This window comes from Nerophis lumbriciformis, linkage group LG10 (assembly GCF_033978685.3).
Source record: "Nerophis lumbriciformis linkage group LG10, RoL_Nlum_v2.1, whole genome shotgun sequence".
In the NCBI taxonomy this organism is placed as follows: Eukaryota; Metazoa; Chordata; class Actinopteri; order Syngnathiformes; family Syngnathidae; genus Nerophis; species Nerophis lumbriciformis.
The window spans coordinates 555,412-577,188 of NC_084557.2; the positions used below are offsets into that span (position 1 = coordinate 555,412).

The following is a 21,777-nucleotide window of genomic DNA, read 5'->3' on the forward strand; positions in this document are numbered from 1 at the left end:
GTGTTCAAATAAAGCAATAATGCAATTTTTTGTGTGCTTCCCCTTTATTTAGAAAAGTACCAAAAAGTATCGAATTACATTTTGGTACCGGTACCAAAATATTGGTATTGGGACAACACTAGTCCAATCAGAGGTGGGTAGAGTAGCCAGAAATTGCACTCAAGTAAGAGTACTGTTACTTTAGAGATTTATTACTCAAGTAAAAGTAAGGAGTAGTCACCCAAATATTTACTTAAGTAAAAGTAAAAAGTATGTTGTGAAAAAACTACTCAAGTACTGAGTAACTGATGAGTAACATACACACTCATATCATATATATATATACATACATACATATACATTGATATATACAGTATATAATTTATATGTATTTATTTTGCTGTTTTTGTTTACATGTTAAAGGTGTTTTAATGAATATACATGCATGTTTAACACATATAGATTCCTTTCTTTCATGAAGACAAGAATATAAGTTGGTGTATTACCTGATTCTGATGACTTGCATTGATTGTAATCAGACAGTAGTGATGATAACGTCCACGTTTTCAAATGGAGGAGAAGAAAAGTTCCTCCTTTCTGTCTAATACCACATGAAAGTGGTTGGTTTTTGGCATCTTATTTGTCCAGCTTCCATATTCGTTTTTATACACTTTACAAGAAATATATTGGCGTCAAACTCCATAGCTTGCTAGCTTGTTTGCGCTGGCTTTCGGAGACTCTTGTTTTGAAAGCGCAGGCGCGATGGAACGGCACTTTTATTGTGAAGACAGGAACTGTGCAGTCAGTCTTTAGGCTTTTGACGGGATGTACGGTTGAAATAAAAACGTATCTTTTTCCTTCACACTTTTGATTGATTGATTGGAACTTTTATTATTAGATTGCACAGTACAGTACATATTCCGTACAATTGACCACTAAATGGTAACACCCCAATAAGTTTTTCAACTTGTTTAAGTCAGGTCATGTGACCACCTGGCTCTGTTTGATTGGTCCAACGTCACCAGTGACTGCATCTGATTGGTGGAACGGAGTGAAACGTCACCAGTAAAGCAGGCACTATGAAGGTCTGTCTGACAGACCAAAACAAACAAAGCGTGCATTAACAGATTGATAAAAATTAGTAGCGAGTAGCGAGCTGAATGTAGATAAAAGTAGCGGAGTAAAAGTAGCGTTCCTTCTCTAGAAATTAATTTTCGATTTTTTTTAAAACATCTATAAAATAGGATAACAGATAAAGCATAATGATTTGTTTTCTGTTTTTTTTATTTTCAAACTAAAAAAAACAGGGGAAATTTACTTTTGTAAAATAATTTTCCTAGTCCAAACGAAAAACGAATGGCCGCGACATACACGGACCGGGTACTATGTGGGGGTCACACCTGTCAATGCAAACGGCTGGTCTATAGAACCCCCCCCCCCCACACACACAGCTGAGAGTGACACGTGCTCCTATATGCACATACGAGGGGAACAGGTGGCTCCAACATGTGTGGGACTTGCCATACAGTCACAGATCAACTGCATGCAAATGTCACAGAACTATAGTGAACAATCGTACGATTTGGAAGCAAACCAAATATGCCTCACATACTTTTTCTTTGGCTTATTTGTGCCATCAGTGGACCACACGGAAGGGTACCGCTGATGTCAGAAGGAAGGTGTGGTGATGGCCAACAACCGAAAATGTAACCTGTTACAATGTAGCCATAGCGAGATAAGACGTACACATATCTGCTTCTTACAATGTGGCTATTGAAGTTATTTCTATCATAGACTCAGTGTTTCCCACACATTCATTTATTTGTGGCGGCCCGCCATGAAAGAATTACATCCGCCACAAATGGATTTTTCGGCTTTTGACTCGCTCGACCGCTCATAAAAGCAATGGGACTCTGTCTGTGAATGTACCTTGTAGTTACAACTCCGGTGCAGTAGGTGGCGGTAGCCTACTATGCTTTGTAACTCCGCCAATAGCACTTAATTCACCTGGTGGGCCAGAAGAAGAAGAAGAAAAAGAAGAAGAAGAAGAAGAAGAAGAAGACGAAGAAGACAGCGGAGTAAAAGAACGGACCGACCGGATCAAAATATGAGGGTAATATAGGTTGTAGGTAGATAAGTTATAGCTGCATCGCTCGCGGCTCGTCATATATTTAACGTTAATCCGCGATTTCACCGAGCGTTACACTGACGGTGAGCAGCCTGACGCTGCTTCATTAACACCGCCGCTGTTTGACTCAGTCACCTGTTTTCATACCGACGAGCTAACGTGTCCAGGTTATAACCCTGTTGTCAATAAACACACGTGTACTGAAGCTAAATTGTCCACTGTAGCATGTGAATGCAATGAAAATAATAAAATCTGAGCCAACCAGCTGTTAAAATGTTGTCCAGGTTAATGTTTTGGCCATTAAAGGCCCTTCATTTCAAGATTTCAACTGTGATCGGGCTTTAAACAGGTGGCTGACCTGTTCAGATGGGTGTAACTCAGGGGTGCTCACACTTTTTCTGCAGGCGAGCTACTTTTCAATTGATCAAGTCGTGGGGATCTACCTCATTCATATATATCATTTATATTTACTTATTTATGAAATATATGTTTTTGTTAACAAGTTAAAGGTGTTTAATGATAATGCAAGCATGTTTAACACATATAGTTGGTATTGTTAATAAATTAAAGGTGTTTAATGATAATACAAGTATGTTTAATACATATAGTTAATATTGTTAATAAATTAAAGGTGTTTAATGATAATACAAGCATGTTTAATACATATAGTTAATATTGTTAACATGTTAAGGATGTTTAATGATAATACAAGCATGTTTAACACATATAGATTCCTTTCTTTCATGAAGACAAGAATATAAGTTGGTGTATTACCTGATTCTGATGACTTACATTGATTGTAATCAGACAGTGGTGCTGATAATGTCCGCATTTTCGAATGGAGGAGAAAAAAAGTCCTCCTTTCTGTCCAATACCACATGAAAGTGGTTGGTTTTTGGCATCTTATTTGTCTAGCTTCTGTACTCCTTTGTATACACTTTACAAGAAATACATTGTCGGCAAACTCCGTAGCTTGCTAGCTTGTGCACGCCAGATTTTTGAGACTCTTATTTTGTTAGCGCAACTGTGCAGTCGGTCTTTGGAGTTTTGACGACAGGTACGGCGCCAGAGTCTGTTGAAATAAAGTGTTTCTCGCCTTCCTGTCGGTAATTTTAATGAGCTAAATATGTGCATAAAGTGTTGTACTTATATTCCAACTCCGCGTTCTTCTTGGTCATCGCCACTGCCGCCGTCACCCCCCGCCCCCCGACCACACCACCACAAATAGATGCCTGTCCTGTGGGAAACACTGTAGACTTATAAAGTGGTTAACTTATTCCACTTAACAGCTCTGAGTTTTACTGACGTTCTTTCTATCATACACCAGTGAAGTTGTCACGTTGTGTAAATGGTAAATACAAACAGAATTCAATGATTTGCAAATCCTTTTCAACTTATATTCAATTGAATAGACTGCAAAGACATTATACTTAACCTTCGAACTGGAAAAATGTGTTATTTTTCTGCAAATATTAGCTCATTTGGAATTTGATGCCTGCAACATGTTTCATAAAAGCTGGCACAAGTGGCAAAAAAGACTGAAAAAGTTGAGGAACGATCATCAAACACTTATTTGGAACATCCCACAGGTGAACAGGCAAATTGGGAACAGGTGGGTGCCATGATTGGGTATAAAAGCAGCTTCCATGAAATGCTCAGTCATTCACTAACAAGGATGGGGCGAGGGTCACCACTTTGTCAACAAATGCCTGAGCAAATTGTTTAAAAAAACATTTCTCATCCAGCTATTGCAAGGAATTTAGGGATTTCACCATCTACGCTCCGTATAATGATCAAAAGGTTCAGAGAATCTAAAGAAATGACTGCTCGTAAGCAGCAAGACTGAAAACCAACATTGAATGCCCGTGACCTTCGATCCCTCAGACGGTACTGTATCAAAAACCGACACCAGTGTGTGAAGGATATCACCACATGGGCTCAGCAACACTTCAGAAAACCACTGTCAGTAACTACAGTTCGTTGCTACGTCTGTAAGTGCAAGTTAAAACGCAAACTGTAAAGGTGTTCTGTGGTCTGACGAGTCCACGTTTCAAATTGTTTTTGGAAACTGTGGACTTCGTGTCCTCCGGAACAAAGAGGAAAAGAACCATCCAGATTTTTCTCGGCGCAAAGTTCAAAAGCCAGCATCTGTGATGGTATGGGGGTGTATTAGTGCCCAAGGCATGGGTAACTTACACATCTGTGAAGGCGCCATTAATGCTGAAAGGTACATACAGGTTTTGGAGCAACATATGTTGCCATCCAGGCAATGTTACCATGGACGCCCCTGCTTATTTCAGCAAGACAATGCCAAGCCACGTGTCTTTGCAGTCTATTTGTCATGTCTGTGTGATCAGGTTTTATTGTTGGACTTTTTGTGCAGTTTTGTTTTGTCACCATAGTTACCCATTAGTTTCACCTGTCATGTCACGCACCTGTTTTGAGTCACGCACCTGTTGTTAATCATGTCCATAAGTATTTAAGTTCATTCATTTTCTGTTGTTCGTCCTGACGACCTCACACCACATTTATGCTCTGTCCATTCCTCTAAGATCCTGCTTCAAGTCATGACAGTAGGTCGTCAGCAGACCCGCTTTTCCGCGCCTAAGTTGGCCGAGTTGGAAAGATTGGACGAAGGAACGTGGGAGGTCCTGCGCGCCATGGAAGCTGAGACGCTCCGCTATTCCCCCACGGAGCGCAAGGATCTCATGTGGGGTCCGACCGGCAAACTGGTGCCGATCAGCTCCGTTTGGCCCGGGGACGTTGGCGCGTCATCCCAGCCAAGGAAGCGCCGCCAAAGGCGAGGGACGCCAGAAAGGACATCCGCGAGCCAGCGGGACACGCCGCTCCCACAAGCCCCGCCCCCTCCGGGCGGAAGCAAGCAACAGTCTGTTACTATAAACATGGAACCAAAACTTACTTTGACAAGGGACATGAAGCAGGATCTTAGAGGAATGGACAGAGCATAAATGTGGTGTGAGGTCGTCAGGACGAACAACAGAAAATGAATGAACTTAAATACTTATGGACATGATTAACAACAGGTGCGTGACTCAAAACAGGTGCGTGACATGACAGGTGAAACTAATGGGTAACTATGGTGACAAAACAAAACTGCACAAAAAGTCCAAAAATAAAACCTGATCACACAGACATGACACTATTCAATTGAATATAAGTTGAAAAGGATTTGCAAATCATTGTATTCTCTTTTTATTTACCATTTTACACAATGTGCCAACTTACCTGGTTTTGTACCTATTCAGTGGTTGACATATGCCACTTAACAGCTAAGGATGTGTTCAGTGTTTGTTACATGTTGTCATAATTGTTTTAATATAAACACATTGGAGTTTGACACATTCATAATAGCAGTGAGTTACATGCTCTGCGCGGTTTAGTAGGATTTTAATGCAACAAACAAAAAAACCCCCGACAAGTCTTTGTTATGGCTCTGCTGCCTTCCTAGGTTCAAAGCTTTGTGGGTTACGAGAGCGTTTCCCCCCCTCATGGAGGGGAGTCACGCCCCTCTCTCTATCCACTGGTTGAGCCCAGCGGGGAGCTCAAATCTTACTGGCTGCGAGGCACACCGGGTAGGGTTTGGGAGGTTCTCCTTTGTTTACATGTTAGCAGGGAAAACCCAACAACAACTGTTTTACCTTGGGGAAAGCAGGCGCTTCACAGTTATCCAGACAAGAGACAGCAGAGCAGGAGCAACACACACTAGCATCCAAGTGCACAAACAAACCACTTCAAAACTCTTTGTTCTCTCGGATTCTTTGCATAAAAATAAACCCCAGTGTTTCCCACAGGACAGGCATCTATTTGTGGTGGTGTGGTCGGCGGGGGGGGGGGGGGGGGGGGGGGGCGTTGGGGGCGGCAGCGGCGATGACCAAGAAGAACGCGGAGTTGGAATATAATTACAACATTTTATGTACATATTTATATACAGATTTGAACAATTAGTGATTCACTGAAATATATTTATTAATTGTGGTTCTTACAAAAAATATATCTTATAAAATATAAAAGCTAAAATGTCTCTTAAAGCTCTGCCCCTTTAATTAGTGAATACTAAATAATTTAACTTTAGCCTACTACTACAACCATATTATTTACCAGCAACATGAAGTGAAACAGAGGCAGAGGTGTCCTGCCACAGTCAGTCAACCTCCTCCTCCTCCTCCTCCTCCTGCTGCTGCTGAACTGGTCGCACCTGTGGTCTGGACTGTAGGCCTACCTCCTCTCCAAGTCCAGCCCTTTTCGGCCGTTGAAAATATTTTTCTATACTCATCTGTGTGAAGGAGTGAACATCCAACATTAGAATTGATTACTAACGAGCAGAAGCGCTCTATGTACAGTGCCGTCTAACCAGCAGCTCAACACATGCAGGGTTCAACGTTTAGGTTTTTTTCTACTTGCCCGACTTCTCAATTCTACTTGCCCCAATATTTTTACTTGTCCTGCCTAGGTTTTTTTCTGGCTGTGTAGTGCTCATGGCTTATATCTTACTAGAATCCTTCCCGTTGACTATTTACAACACTACACAGTATTTATTATTATTATTATCTATAATTACATTTAAATGGCATTGCATACATGTCAAATTAAATGCTATTTCACATTATTTGACCAGTAGCAGTTACACCCATCTGAACAGGTCAGCCACCTGTTTAAAGCCCGATCACAGTTGAAATCTTGAAATGAAGGGCCTTTAATGGCCAAAACATTAACCTGGACAACATTTTAACAGCTGGTTGGCTCAGATTTTATTCTTTTCATTGCATTCACATGCTGCAGTGGACAGTGGACAATTTAGCTTCAGTCCATGTGTGTTTATTGACAACAGGGTTATAACCTGGACACGTTAGCTCGTTGGTATGAAAACAGGTGACAGAGTCAAACAGCGACGGTGTTAATGAAGCAGCGTCAGGCGAAACCGTCAGTGAAACGCTCGGTGAAATCGCGGATTAACATTAAATATATGACGAGCCGCGAGCGATGCAGCTATAACCTATCTACCTATAACACCTGTAAAAATGAAGCAATGCTACCACGCTAGCAAGCGTTAGCTAGCCGGCTATGAGCCACCAAGCTGCTAACTATCGCCAAAAGGCACCATTTAAGTTTTTTCCCCCATGGCATCCTGGATCAAGGCTTTCAGCAGCTTTTGGACGTTTGAGGTAGAAACGTAGGAAGCGCCATCATTATGAAAAGTAGTCGGCGAGTATTTTGGTCCCGTCTGTCCGTCCCTCTTCTTCTTCTGGCCCACCAGGTGAATTAAGTGCTATTGGCGGAGTTACAATGCATACCGCCACCTACTGCACCGGAGGTGTAACTACAAGCAACATTCACAGACAGTCCCATTGCTTTTATGAGCGGTCGAGCGAGTCAAAAGCCGAAAAATCCATTTGTGGCGGACATAATTCTTTCGTGGCGGGCCGCCACAAATAAATGAATGTGTGGGAAACACTGAACCCCACACCAAGTATAGAACCAGTATGCATGTTTTAATTAACATAGCAGGCAATGTTGAGGGTTGATTCTCAAACCAAACTTTGCAGTCTGAAGTAGATTTCAGGCAGTAACGGCAGGAAGTGACTCTGCTCCGCCGTGGGTGTATGTTCCCACTTATGTTTAGAATAAGATCATATATCTTGATACTGGCTAACAAAAAGCTTAATCTAATTCACGCAGTCAAGATTCTCAATCTCTCTATACTTCAACCTACCAGGCTGGAAAAGCAGCAAGGATTAAATTTAGCGTCCGTGTGTCATTTATTCTCCAGAACTCGTGCAAAGCGGCCCCGCACGCTAATGGAGCCATATTGTGATTGAAGGTTTACGACAGGATAAAAATCAATAGGGTTCCTTGTGCACGGCAGTTTCTATAGGTGTGTGTTTTATCCTTTATATCGAATGCTTATCTTATCTCAAATAAAGTAGATCAACATACAGTGCAGGTCAAACAAAAGCGTTTGCATGCCTGACTTTTATATGGCACCCAGCACACACACACACACACACACACACACACGCACACACAAACACACACACACCGCCAAAGAAAGTCAATACCTGAATCGTGACTTAACAATCTAAAGCCAACGACGCAATGTAAACCAAGCCTTTTGTCCTCTTGCATCACGTTTGCTTGCTTTGTAACGTAACATTTCATTTTGTGGGTGGGAGGGCGAGGAGAGTCTGGAAAAACAGATTATAAAAAGACAAAGAAAGCAGCGTCGGAAAAACATTCGGAGAAAACAAAAACAACAAAAGATTACAATGGATCGGTTTAAGCGGAAATGATGCGATGCTAACCCAATACTGTCAGTGGCACTGCATGTGGTTTTAATTATTTAAAGCAAATCTGCTCTTAACCCTTGTGTGATGTTCATATTGTTGTTACTCAGCCAGCGTTCATGGGTCTGATGGACCCGTTGCATTTTGTGGCTTTTAATGCCTCACAATCAAACACTTTTATGTTAAAATACTGAACAGATGTTTATTGGGATAAGGTAAACATCTGTTCAGTATTTTAACATAAAACTGTTTGATTGCAACGTTCATATTGTTGTTACTCAGCCAGCGTTTGTGGGTCTGATGGACCCGTTGCATTTTGTGGCTTTTAATGCCTCACAATCAAACACTTTTATGTTAAAATACTGAACAGATGTTTATTGGGATAAGGTAAACATCTGTTCAGTATTTTAACATAAAACTGTTTGATTGCAACGTTCATATTGTTGTTACTCAGCCAGCGTTTGTGGGTCTGATGGACCCGTTGCATTTTGTGGCTTTTAATGCCTCACAATCAAACACTTTTATGTTAAAATACTGAACAGATGTTTATTGGGATAAGGTAAACATCTGTTCAGTATTTTAACATAACGTTCATATTGTTGTTACTCAGCCAGCGTTCGTGGGTCTGATGGACCCGTTGCATTTTGTGGCTTTTAATGCCTCACAATCAAACACGTTTATGTTAAAATACTGAACAGATGTTTACCTTATCCCAATAAATATCTGTTCAGTATTTTAACATAAAAGTGTTTGATTGTGAGGCATTAAAAGCCACAAAATGCAACGGGTCCATCAGACCCACAAACGCTGGCTGAGTAACAACAATATGAACGTCGCACGGAAAATTTCTCTGCCAGTTTCTGCATCCCACAAGGATTCTTCTTTTGTGTTTCTGCACCTGCGGTTCCCACACAAGGTTGCAACATTGTTTGTCAACACTGTCTGCTCTCATTTTCTCGCACATTTGACCTCTCTGATGTTCTGTGTACCTACACCCTGTCCTCCTCCTGTCTAGACCTGCTGTGTGTGTGTGTGTGTGTGTGGTACACAAAACATCAATTTTCACACTTCTATTAGCCCCGGGTCCAATGGACCCGGGAATCTTATATGTAATAAAAATGTGTAGGGGGGGTGTAATGTGTGTGGTCATTAAATATGTATTCTGATATAAGTTCTTCACAGAAAATGAGCCAAAGTCATTGAGTCTCAGTTTGAAAAATTAATTAGGTGTATCATTTTTCTTTTAATAAAAAATTTAAAAACGGGTCCCACAGACCCGAACACCACACAAGGTGTGATTTAAAAACAAATCTGCTCCTAAAAATAGCTTATGTCATAATAAAGCATTCTCTTTATAGGCAGTCAGTATTTGATTCATGGCCAATAAATGTCTTTAATTATAAATTTCCTGAACATCAAATCAACCTACTTAAAAACCTTCTAAAAGTTGTGCAATTGCATTCACAAACTGCCAAAAATGCTATTTTTCACCAATATATATTTTTCGTAATATTCCTAAATATGACAGCAAGTAATAGCATCACACCTGCTTCACTTAAAAAAAATACCTGAAAACAGCAAACATGCTAAACCCAAAGCTCATGACCATAGGTGAGGATGGGAACGTAGATCGACCTGTACATTGAGAGCTTTGCCTTCTGGCTCAGCTCCTTCTTCACCACAACGGATCGATACAGCGTCCGCATTACTGAAGACGCCGCACCGATCCGCCTGTCGACTTCACGATCCACTCTTCCCTCACTCGTGAACAAGACTCCTAGGTACTTGAACTCCTCCACTTGGGGCAAGATCTCCTCCCCAACTTGGAGATGGCACTCCACCCTTTCCAGGGCGAGAACCATGGACTCAGACTTGGAGGTGCTGATTCTCATCCCAGTCACTTCACACGATTTAAGGTGTGATCCATAAAAATTCACATCATAATTGTCTAGTTTTTTTCAGGGTCCATGTACACAGTAACATTCTAATCCGAATTATGATCAGGTTAAATACATTGTGCCCATGTACACGTGACTCAGCAATGATGTCACAGGAGATCTGTAACACGCAAAAAATTCTAACGCTCACTTTCCCCTCCAGATGGCGCTGGGTGTCACCCTTTGATCAGGCGTTGGTCCTCAGCATGGCGCCCTTTAGTCACGTCAGGGGCTTTTGACCAATAATTTAGTAGATTGTCTGGCCATGCTCTGTCTGATTGGTCAAAAGCCCCTCATGTGACTACAGGGCGCAATGCTGAGGATCAACTCTGAAACCTTTCCTCTCTCTAAGCACTTCTCTGTCCTTGATGCCTGCTATATGTGATGTACTAACCACTATCATAGCCTTCAAAGTCATCAAGGACAATGTTGTCTAGTGAGGGGTACCTTTTACATTTGACTCGATCCGGGGATCGGTACCCATTTCAAACGTGTTAGTAATGTTTAAAAGACAATAACACATTTTTTTTACATTCAAAACTGAGCTGTGCTGTTCAGTTATCCTGTTTTTCTGTCTCGTTTGCAAAGTACGGTACTGTAGCATGTAGTGGCTTTGCATGCAGTTGCACTTTCAAGGCATTTGGCAGTAGTGTAAAGACTACGGTGTACGGCCTTAGTCGGGAAGTAGCTTCAGCCATTAAGAAGTATTTTCTTTTGTTGAGCCCTACAAAGTGTTTGTACTGTAAGTATTGATTGTAACGTAGTAGTTTTGATGACCACATTTCAAGGTCAAGGTTCAACTTTATTGTCCCCACGGGGAAATTTGTCTTGGGCACAGTGCATCATTGCTTTCTTAACATACCCAAAAACAACAGAACAAAAACGCAAGCACAGACACAACCACAACCATACAACTAACATTTAAACATCAGAACATGGAGCTTGATAGACATAGGTGGCACTTTGATGTAGGCATAAAATCTACAGTATGGAGATAAAGATAAAGTACCAATGTGCATTGCACTAGAGCTCATGGATAAAGTGCTGTGTGCTAAAGTGCTTAGTTCTAAAGTGCTATGTGCTAAAGTGCTATGTGCTAAAAAAGTGCTAACCTATGTATTAAAATTCTATTGCACATTGTTGGTCAGCTTAATGGAGGCTGGAACAAATGATAATTTAAGGCGGTTAGATTTGCATAGTGGGACCCGGAGTCTTCTCCCTGATGGCAGGGTTCCATATTCAGGAAAGAGTGGATGTTGTGAGTTGGAAATAATTTTCTTAGCTTTTTTCCTAACTGCCTGCTCATAGATGCTCTGTATAGGCTCATATTCTTTCCTCCCTACGATTTTCATTGCCGTTTTATGCATGCCGGCCAGTTTGCTTTTTAGCTTAACGGTTAGGTTGCCAAACCATGAGGTGATCCCGTATCTAATGATGCTCTCTACAATGGCACGGTAGAAAATCATCATGATGTGGCTGCTTACGCCGTACAATCTTAATCTTCGCAAAAAATATAGCCTCTGTTGCAGTCTATTGCACAGTTTGATTTGATTTGAAGGTGTTCAAATCACCATGCGAAACCGTTAATGGGTAGCATGTCGATCGCAAATCCAATGTAAATTAGCATTGAGCTAGAACGTTTCGAAAAGCGGAGCCTTACTGTACCTTTAAGGGTCTCCTTGTTTTGTTGGCATGAAAAACGGCAACATTTCCTCGGCCCCGTTTACCCTGCACACCAAATCCGATTTTTTTTGCCCTCAAGTGACACAAATCGGATATTTTTGGCTAGTCTTAACTAGGGATGTCCCGATCCGATATTTGGATCGGATGCCGATATTTGCCAAAAATTGCGTATCGGCAAGGCATGGGAAAATGCCGATCCAGATCAAAAAAAAAAACTCCGGTCCGTGTTTTCCAACGCACCTATTTAAATAATACATTCCACTTTTCGGCTGCTCCGTAATTTTCGTTCCGCATTTTCCAGCACACCTTCAACACATCCACAATTCTCACGCAGTTGCTTTTAGCTGCTGGCATTACACGACAGGCTATTCTCACTCTTTCCTGTGTCTCCCTCTCACAGACAGCGAGCGCACCTTCTTACACACGTCACATACTGTCACGTCATACGTCACATACGTATACGTCCTCTCCCAGCAGAGAGCGAGGTAGCGGCATGGCTAACGTTAGCTGTGATGCTAGCGCAGCCGCTAAGGTGCGCGCCTGCTCAAGCGTCCTCTGCGCACGGCAAATCTATGCCACGCACAAAATCAAATAAAAAAAATAAGCGCATAACAATTTTCGACACACGGACACGACAGAGAAAACAGTTTTCGTCATCATTGTTCAAATATTGTGACATCTGTCGTGACGCTTATCTCCATTCGGTGCCACACGTCCACACCATCAAAATGCCGAAGCAAACATTTCCACATCAACACCGTATGAAAAAATTAGTGATTTTTTTAGTTGTGATTTCCTTCTCTGCATGAAAGTTTAAAAGTAGCATATATTAATGCAGTATGAAGAAGAATGTTTTAATGTAGACATGCAAGCCTTGAAAGAACATTTTGAAAATCAAGACTACATTTCCTGCAAATGGGTGCATTTCTACCCTATATTTTAACTTTAGATTTATTCTCATATCAAACTCTTTTGGCTGTCTTTTTGACACTTACCCTCCACACCCTGGATTATAAATAATGTCAATAATTCAATGTGATTATCTTGTGTGATGACTGTATTATGATGATAGTATATATCTGATAGTATATATCTGTATCATGAATCAATTTAAGTGGACCCCGACTTAAACAAGTTGAAAAACTTATTGGGGTGTTACCATTTAGTGGTCAATTGTACGGAATATGTACTTCACTGTGCAACCTACTAATAAAAGTCTCAATCAATCAATCAAAACACATAGAATCATCATACTGCTGTGATTATATGCATCAAGTGTTCATTCAAGGCTGAGGCAAAATATCGAGATATTTGCAAGATGGCGCCAGTATGTGCTTTGGCCTGCCGTCTCTCGCTGTCAGCTCTGTTCGTTTTTGTGTTTTTTGCGTCTATTTTCGTTTCTGTCAGCTCACTGCTTGTGTATGACCGCCAAACACTGTTGGATCTTTGCCCCTCTCCCACTGATATGATCAACTTCGACGTTGGTTTTTCGACGTCCCAGTCAGCTTTTTCACCTGGCCGGATTCCTGCCTTCCTTTCCCGCCCCCTGGCTCCTCTCCCCCGGCGGAAGCGTCTCCGGCGCCGCGGTAAACGTGGCGGCCAGCTGGTGAAAGTTAGGGCACTCCTGGCCCGGCTTCCCGTGGCTCCCCGAAGGAGGAATGGTGCGGTATCCGGTCTCCTCCTGCACCCACGCTCGCTCGATCCGATCGGCTCCTGGCTGGTTCCTATCGTTGGTTTGGAGGAAGAAGCTTGCCGTCGTCGCTCCTGCTGTCCCCGCCCCCGGAGGCGCGGGGTGGATCACCGCCACCTGCGGGCTGTGTGTCGGGCCCCACCCGGATTAATTGCGGCCTTGGACGTGCTGGCCCCCGCCAGGTTCGGTCTTGTGAACGCAAGATCTTTGACAAACAAAACTTTTATCCTGAAGGATTTCTTCACTTCCCGCGGACTGGACTTCCTCTGTGTGACGGAGACATGGCTGAGAGCCGGTGAGTCCGCCCCTCTTAATGAACTTCTGCCTCCGGAGTGTTCCTACTTTAATTCCCCACGGCCGTCCGGTCGAAAAGGAGGAGGATTAGCAGTCGTTTTTAAAAATGACTTTAAATGCCGTCAGATCCGCCTACAATCCTCCTTTTCAAGCTTCGAACTGTGCATGTTTGAACTGGGTCTTTCTGATGTCGTCCTGTGTGCCGTCATCTATCGACCACCCAAGTACCACAAAGACTTTATAACTGACTTTTCTGAATTTCTGGCTGAAATCCTGCCCAAATATGATCGTGTCCTTATTGTGGGTGATTTTAATATTCACACCTGCTGTCCAGACGAGCCGCTTTCCAGGAGCTTCCTGAATATAATCGACTCATTTAACTTTGTACAGTCTGTGTGTGGTTCTACACATGAACGCGGGCATACACTCGATTTAGTGCTCTCGTATGGTTTGTGTGTTTTTAATTTGGACATTTGCGACGCTGTGTTCTCTGATCACATGCCGATCCTGTTTGATATTGCCACGCAGTGTCCAGTTAAATTGTGCGCACCGCCCCAACGCTCTCGCATGTTTAATTCTTCGTCTCCTGCTCGGTTCTCCTCTATTTTTTCGACTCGTTGTGATGATAATTCTGCAGCATCTGTGTGTCTGAATACTGAAGAGTTGGTTTCTGGGTTCAACTCTATCTGTTTACAAACACTGGACACGATCGCCCCTTTCAAATGCCGCCGCGCTAAAACCACGCCTCAGCCCTGGTTGAATGACGTCACTCGGGCTGCCAGGCGCGTATGTAGAAGAGCAGAGAGAAAATGGAAAAAAGACAGGCTGCATGTGTCCTTTGCCATTTTTAAAGAAAGCCTGTTTTCCTTTCAGATGACTGTAAAAGCAGAAATGAATATATATCTATCTCAGATTATATCTTCTAACTGTAACAACCCCAGAGTTCTGTTTAAAACTATTAACACTGTCATTGATGCTCCCAAATCTGCTGGTTTTGATGCTTCTTTTGAATTCTGTGAAAATTGTCTCCATTTTTTCACTGACAAAATTGTGTCAACTAGAGCCAGTCTATCTCAGCCTTCATATGACCCTTCTGTTCCCCTGCATTTCTCTTCTGTTTTCCATCAGTTTGAGCCGGTGTCCTTTTCTTTTTTAAGTGACACAGTTAGTCATATGAAGCCCTCTGGTTCTCCTGCAGATGCCCTCCCACCTCGCCTGTTTAAGGAGGTACTTGCTACTATTGGACCAAGTGTCCTTAACATTATCAATAGTAGCCTCTCTTCTGGAATAGTTCCAGTAGAGTTTAAACATGCAGTGGTACGACCTCTACTTAAAAAACCCAGCCTCGACCCCTCTCTCCTCTCTAACTTCAGACCTATCTCTAATCTTCCATACATTTCCAAAATATTAGAGAAGGTTGTCTACAGTCAGTTGTTGCCCTTCTTAGAGGATAATGGTATCACTGAGCTGTTCCAGTCCGGTTTTAAAGCCCTCCACAGCACAGAGTCAGCGCTTCTAAAAGTTTTTAACGATGTCCTCCTGTCCACTGATTCTGGTAAATATGTTGTCCTGGTGCTTTTAGATCTGTCTGCTGCGTTCGACACCGTCGACCACGCCACCTTAATCACTCGTCTTGAGAACTGTGTGGGCATTAAGGGCGCCGCCCTCAACTGGTTCCGGTCGTACCTAACCGACAGGAGTTTTTGTGTAAAAGTAGACAGTTTTATGTCGTCCACAGCTCCTTTACCACATGGGGTCCCCCAGGGCTCAATCCTTGCCCCAATTTTATTTGCACTTTACCTTCTCCCCCTTGGTTCTATTTTTAGGAAGTACAGTATTGCATTTCATTTTTATGCCGATGATTGCCAGATTTATTTTCCCATGGCACAAAATAACACGGTTCAACGTCTTATTGACTGCCTGCACGACATCAAAGTCTGGCTTTCAGCTAACTTCCTGAGCCTAAATGAAGATAAAACAGAAGTTATGTTGTTCGGTCCAAGTCGCTCTCCCTCCCCCAACGTTGACCTCGGCACTCTGACCCCGTATCTCAGCGACTCTGTCACAAACCTGGGGGTAAAGTTTGACTCAGATTTTAAATTCGAAAAACAAATCAGCAGCGTCGTTCAAAAAAGCTTTTATCAATTACGCCAAATAGCGAAAGTGAAACCGCTTCTATCAAGACATGATCTTGAGAAATTAATCCACGCTTTTATCTCGACTCGTCTTGACTACTGCAATGCCCTGTATGTTGGCATTAGCCAGGCCTCCCTCGCCCGCCTGCAGCTCGTGCAGAACTCTGCTGCTCGTCTGCTAACACAGACCCGCAGACGTGAGCACATCACCCCTATTTTAGCGTCCCTTCACTGGCTCCCTGTGCGTTACCGAATACATTTTAAACTCCTTTTATTTGTTTTTAAATGTCTAAACAACCTCGCGCCAACCTATCTCTCCGACCTCCTTCAGCCTTACTGCCCCACCCGATCCTTAAGATCAGCCGATCAGCTGCTGTTGACGGTCCCTGACACAAGGCTGAAGCTTAGAGGTGACAGAGCTTTTGCCGTTGCTGCTCCCAAGCTCTGGAACGACCTACCCCTGAGTGTTAGACAAGCCTCCTCTCTTCCTGTTTTTAAATCTCTCTTAAAAACATACTTTTATTCCATGGCTTTTAACACTGAGTGATATCCATCCTGCAATGGCGCCCCATAATACACCTGCTGTGATCCTGTTTTTATGTTTTTATGTTTTTATTAATTCTATTTTAATTATTTATTTTTTATCGTGTTCTGTTTGTATTGTGTTGTGTTTGCTCGGTACTCGTTTTATCTTTTAACCTGTTCATTGTACAGCACTTTGGCTACCCCTGTGGTAAATTTTAAATGTGCTCTATAAATAAAGTTGATTTGATTTGATTTGATATATTTTTGTATATTGTATATTTTTACGCGTGTGCGCAGGAAAAGTCATCCGGTTTTGGTGAGCAAGGAATATTTTCGGCGGCCGAATTTTTGCCGCTTCACTAGCCAAAAGTACACAAATAATAGGCTGTATGCAATATATAAAGACATGAACACTATAGACTTTGACTCCAAAGAAATAGTGATTATTGGAGGACTAGAACAGACGTGTACACTGTAGCGTATTTGCTTACATACTTACGTACATTACGCAAGTTGTTTACGTAAGTGAGTTGAAAAATCAAAGCTAACGTAGATTCATGCTGATGTCCGTGTCTCCTTTACTTAACAGCCATAAAAAGATTATAACCCTCCAAAATATATTACACTATACATCCATTTATACATTGTATTACTTTAATTTATTTTCACGTAAAAAGCAATACTTTTTAAAAGGTGTGGCGACTTTTATTTTGCAAAGTAGAAGTAGTAGTAGCAGCGACTTCCTTGTTTATTTACTTAATCCGGTCAACTTCCTTCGTGTTGACTTTATCCAACTGCGCATGCGCGTTTACACTGGAGTCTGATAACGATAACGTTTTACTTGCAGTTTTAACAGTCAGCTGGGAAAAAAAATAAATAAATCAGATTTGGGCCACTTTGGCTTGCAGTGTAAACGCAGTCCGATAGAGGCAGTCTGGCTGAGTGTTTGACTGCTTGTTTCCCAGCCAAGTGCTTGGGCCGGTGACATCACAAGTATGAATAAATAATGGCACTGTTGGATTTTACGCAAATCAATACCCGGTAGTACCGAAGCACTTCGGTCGGTACGTCTAAAAGCTCAGAATTGGGTAATCATCCCCGGTGTTGTCTGCACTACAACTACGTACTTATTTGTTCTGACTGCAAAAGGCAGAACTTTTAGACTCTCAAAGTCAAACGCAGGGCAAAGCAGCACAGTTGGATCTCTTTGAACTGTGTTAACAACAAGGCCTGAACACAAAACTCAACATAGTCTCGGGGGGGGGGGCGTAAGTCGAGGATCAGTGCATTCTGCTGAGTAATACATTTTGTGCCCACAGACGGACTTTTGAGATAATACCGTCAACACACACACACACACGTGTGTCACTCGCTCCCCCGCACGGACACGCACCAAAAATACCTTGATTTTTGTAGCCCAAACACACATTCCCCAACTCTATAATGATACATGTCGGAGAGATGACCCAGAACCACTAATGGACACGTAGCGCTATTGAGAATGGAAACGCGGGCACTTCAGTCACATCCTTAAATTCCTTCGAGCGCAATAATCACGGAGTTGAGCGCATTCCAGTTGTAACACACGCACACACACACACACACACACACACACACACACACACACTCACACAACTTACATGCAGTGACAGCATCCCAGCCTTACGGGAAACAAGAGGAGAGGGAGGGGGGTTCAAAGATCACAAAACATATGAAACTCCTTTAGCAAACTCTAAATGACTAACACATGTGCAAGTGCCCCCCCCCCCCCCCTTTATCATTTACACACACACACACACACACACACACACACACACACACACACACACACACACACACACACACACACACACACACACGGGACAGCTCCTTATTTGGACGGGATGGTTGACACCAGCTGTCACTCTCAAACACACCTGATGACTTGAAAAAGTAGTAAAAAGGCTGGAGTTAGATCCGGTTTATGCAACTTTGTAGTTAAAGTTTGACGGACAAAGTGCGTTGCAGCATGAAAAGTGACCTTTTGCAACAAAGTGCCTGTCATCCGGAGGACGGCACAGTATTTACTAACGTAATTGCGCTTTTGGGTTCAATTATGTTAGCACAATCAAAGTAGCGGTGATAGCGAGGATAAGACAAAAGCATGCTAATAAACATTGTTTCTGTTCACCACTACGGTATCGGTTTCCTCTCCAAAAAATGTGCGCCGGTGAAACAACTATCGGTTTCCTCTCCAAAGAAATGTGTGCCGGTTAAACAACTATCGGTTTCCTCTCCAAAAAATGTGCGCCGGTGAAACATCTATCGGTTTCCTCTCCAAAAAATGTGTAGCGGTGAAACAACTACGGGTTTCCTCTCCAGAAAATGTGTGCCAGTGACACAACAAGCGCTTGCCGCAACAACACCGACGTGCTTCTTCCTAACCCTAAAAAATATTGTTTCTGTTCACCACTACAGTACCGGTTTCCACTCCAAAAAATGCGCGCTGGTAAAACAAATATTGGTTTCCTCTCCAAAAAAATATGCGCCGGTGAAATAACTAATTGGTTTCCTCTCCAAAAAATGTGCGCCGGTGAAACAACTAATTAGTTTCCTCTCCAAAAAATGTGCGCCGGTTAAACAACTATCGGTTTCCTCTACAAAAAACGTGCGCCGGTGAAACAACTAGCGGTTTCTTCTCCAAACAAATGTGCGCTGGTCAAACAACTAATCGGTTTCCTCTCCAAAAAACGTGCAGTGGTGAAACAACTATCGGTTTCCTCTCCAAAACATGTGCGCCGGTGAAACAACTATCGGTTTCCTCTCCAAAAAATGTGCGCTGGTGAAACAACTATATCGGTTTCCTCTCAAAAAAATGTGCACTGGTGAAACAACTATCAGTTTTACTCTCCAAAAAAATGTGCACTGGTGAAACGACTATGGGTTTCCTCTCCAAAAACTATGCATTGGTGAAACAACTATCGGTTTCCTCTCCAAAAAAATGTGCGCTGGTGAAACAACTATGGGTTTCCTCTCCAAAAACTATGCATTGGTGAAACAACTATCGGTTTCCACTCCAAAAAAATGTGCGCTGGTGAACCAACTATCAGTTTTACTCTCCAAAAAAATGTGCGCCGGTGAGACAACTATCGGTTTCCTCTCCAAAAAAATGTGTGCTGGTGAAACAACTATCGGTTTCCTCTCCAAAAAATGTGCACTAGTGAAACAACTATCGGTTTCCTCTCCAAAAAACGTGCGCCGGTTAAACAACTATCGGTTTCCTCTCCAAAAAAATGTGCGCCGGTGAAACAACTATCAGTTTTACTCTCCAAAAAAATGTGCGCTGGTGAAACAACTATGGGTTTCCTCTCCAAAAACTATGCATTGGTGAAACAAGTATCGGTTTACTCTCCAAAAAAATGTGCGCCGGTTAAACAACTATCGGTTTACTCTCCAAAAAATGTGCGCCGGTGAAACAACTATCGGTTTGCTCTCCAAAAAAATGTGCGCTGGTGAAACAACTATCAGTTTTACTCCAAAAAAATGTGCACTGGTGAAACAACTATGGGTTTCCTCTCCAAAAAATGTGCACTGGTGAAACAACTATCGGTTTCCTCTCCAAAAACTATGCATTGGTGAAACAACTATCGGTTTCCTCTCCAAAAAATGTGCGCTGGTGAAACAACAAGTGCTTGCCGCAACAACAGCGACGTGTTTCTTCCACTGTCCCGTGTGCCAACAACAAAAGGAGAACAAAAGAGTTTGTATTTTGAAATTGCCACCCCTCCTTCCCCTTTGTACTTCTTCTTTTACTCTTGTATCGGACATTGATGCTCAGCTAACCTCCCCTCGGAAAGGCTTCACAAACAAGCAGACGTTTCTACAACGCGACGGTTCCGCTTTTGTTGTTCGGACTCCCGCGGCAGACCCACGCAGACACGCAGACACGCAGACACGCAGACACGCACTCACCTCAACAGCTCTTCTTTTCCTCCGACTTTTGAGCCACTCGTACGATGCCAAAGTGCGGGGACGTCAAAAGGAGCACATGTCACGGTCGCCGGTGAGGTCCGAGGTGTGTCTTCGCTTTGCCGCGGCCGCTTTTGGAAACTGGTCGCCACACGCACACACTCGCCCACTCGCATCCACTCAGGCCGGGACACACAGAAAATGTAAATTTAAGGCCAGTGGGCGGGGCCACGTGACGTCACACAACGCTCCTCCCCCCTCTCCCTCATCACACTCAGGAGTCCTCAGGCTCAGACTGAATTTACTTAATTAGTCATTTTATATTCTGGCTGCATTTATCTAAATGCAGACTGAGTTTACTATATTTCTGTTATTTCTTAGAATAGGTATAATAGAATCATGGATACATACAAGCAGAGGTGGGTAGAGTAGCCAGAAATTGTACTCAAGTAAGAGTACTGTTACTTTAGAGATGTATTACTCAAGTAAAAGTAAGGAGTAGTCACCCAAATATTTACTTGAGTAAAAGTAAAAAGTATGTTGTGAAAAAACTACTCAAGTACTGAGTAACTGATGAGTAACATACACACTCATATCATATATATATACATATATATATATATATATATATATATATATATATATATGTATGTATATATATATATATATATACTGTATATATATATATGTATATATATATATATATATATATATATATATATATATATATGTATGTGTGGGGGAAAAAATCACAAGACTATTTCATCTCTACAGGCCTGTTTCATGAGGGGGGGTACCCTCAATCATCAGGAGATTTTAATGGGAGCATTCGCATACCATGGTTTATATAGGGCACAGAGTGGGTGGGTACAGGCTGGCGTAGGGGCCTGGTGATTGGCTCATGTGTTACCTAGGAGGTGTTTCCGTCTATGGCGGCATGCTGTTACAATTTCGCTGCGCTTGTTGAGGGATGACAGGTCTGGACGGTAAATAATAAACAGTTTCTCTTTCAAGCATAGGTTGCATCTTTTATTACCACTATTGTAAGGTGTGCTGGATGCAAGAATTTGCCATGTTATTGAATATTCAACATTATTGTCTTTGAGGTCCCAAATGTGTTTGCTGAGTTCTGTGGTATTTCGCAGGTTTTTGTTCC

General features: G+C 42.4%; 1 protein-coding gene across 2 annotated transcripts in view; it reads right to left on the minus strand.

Moving 5' to 3' along the window:
- The window catches only part of fam107b (family with sequence similarity 107 member B), a 67,069-nt gene extending 46,239 nt beyond the window's left edge, over positions 1-20,830 (minus strand). Inside the window, exon 1 of one of the 2 annotated variants that reach the window (XM_061970456.2) lies at positions 20,625-20,830. The gene's annotated coding sequence lies outside the window, so the exon portion shown is untranslated. The remainder of the gene's footprint in view (positions 1-20,624) is intronic. The other variant, XM_061970455.2, reaches the window with a different exon arrangement.
- Positions 20,831-21,777: the final 947 nt, after the last annotated feature.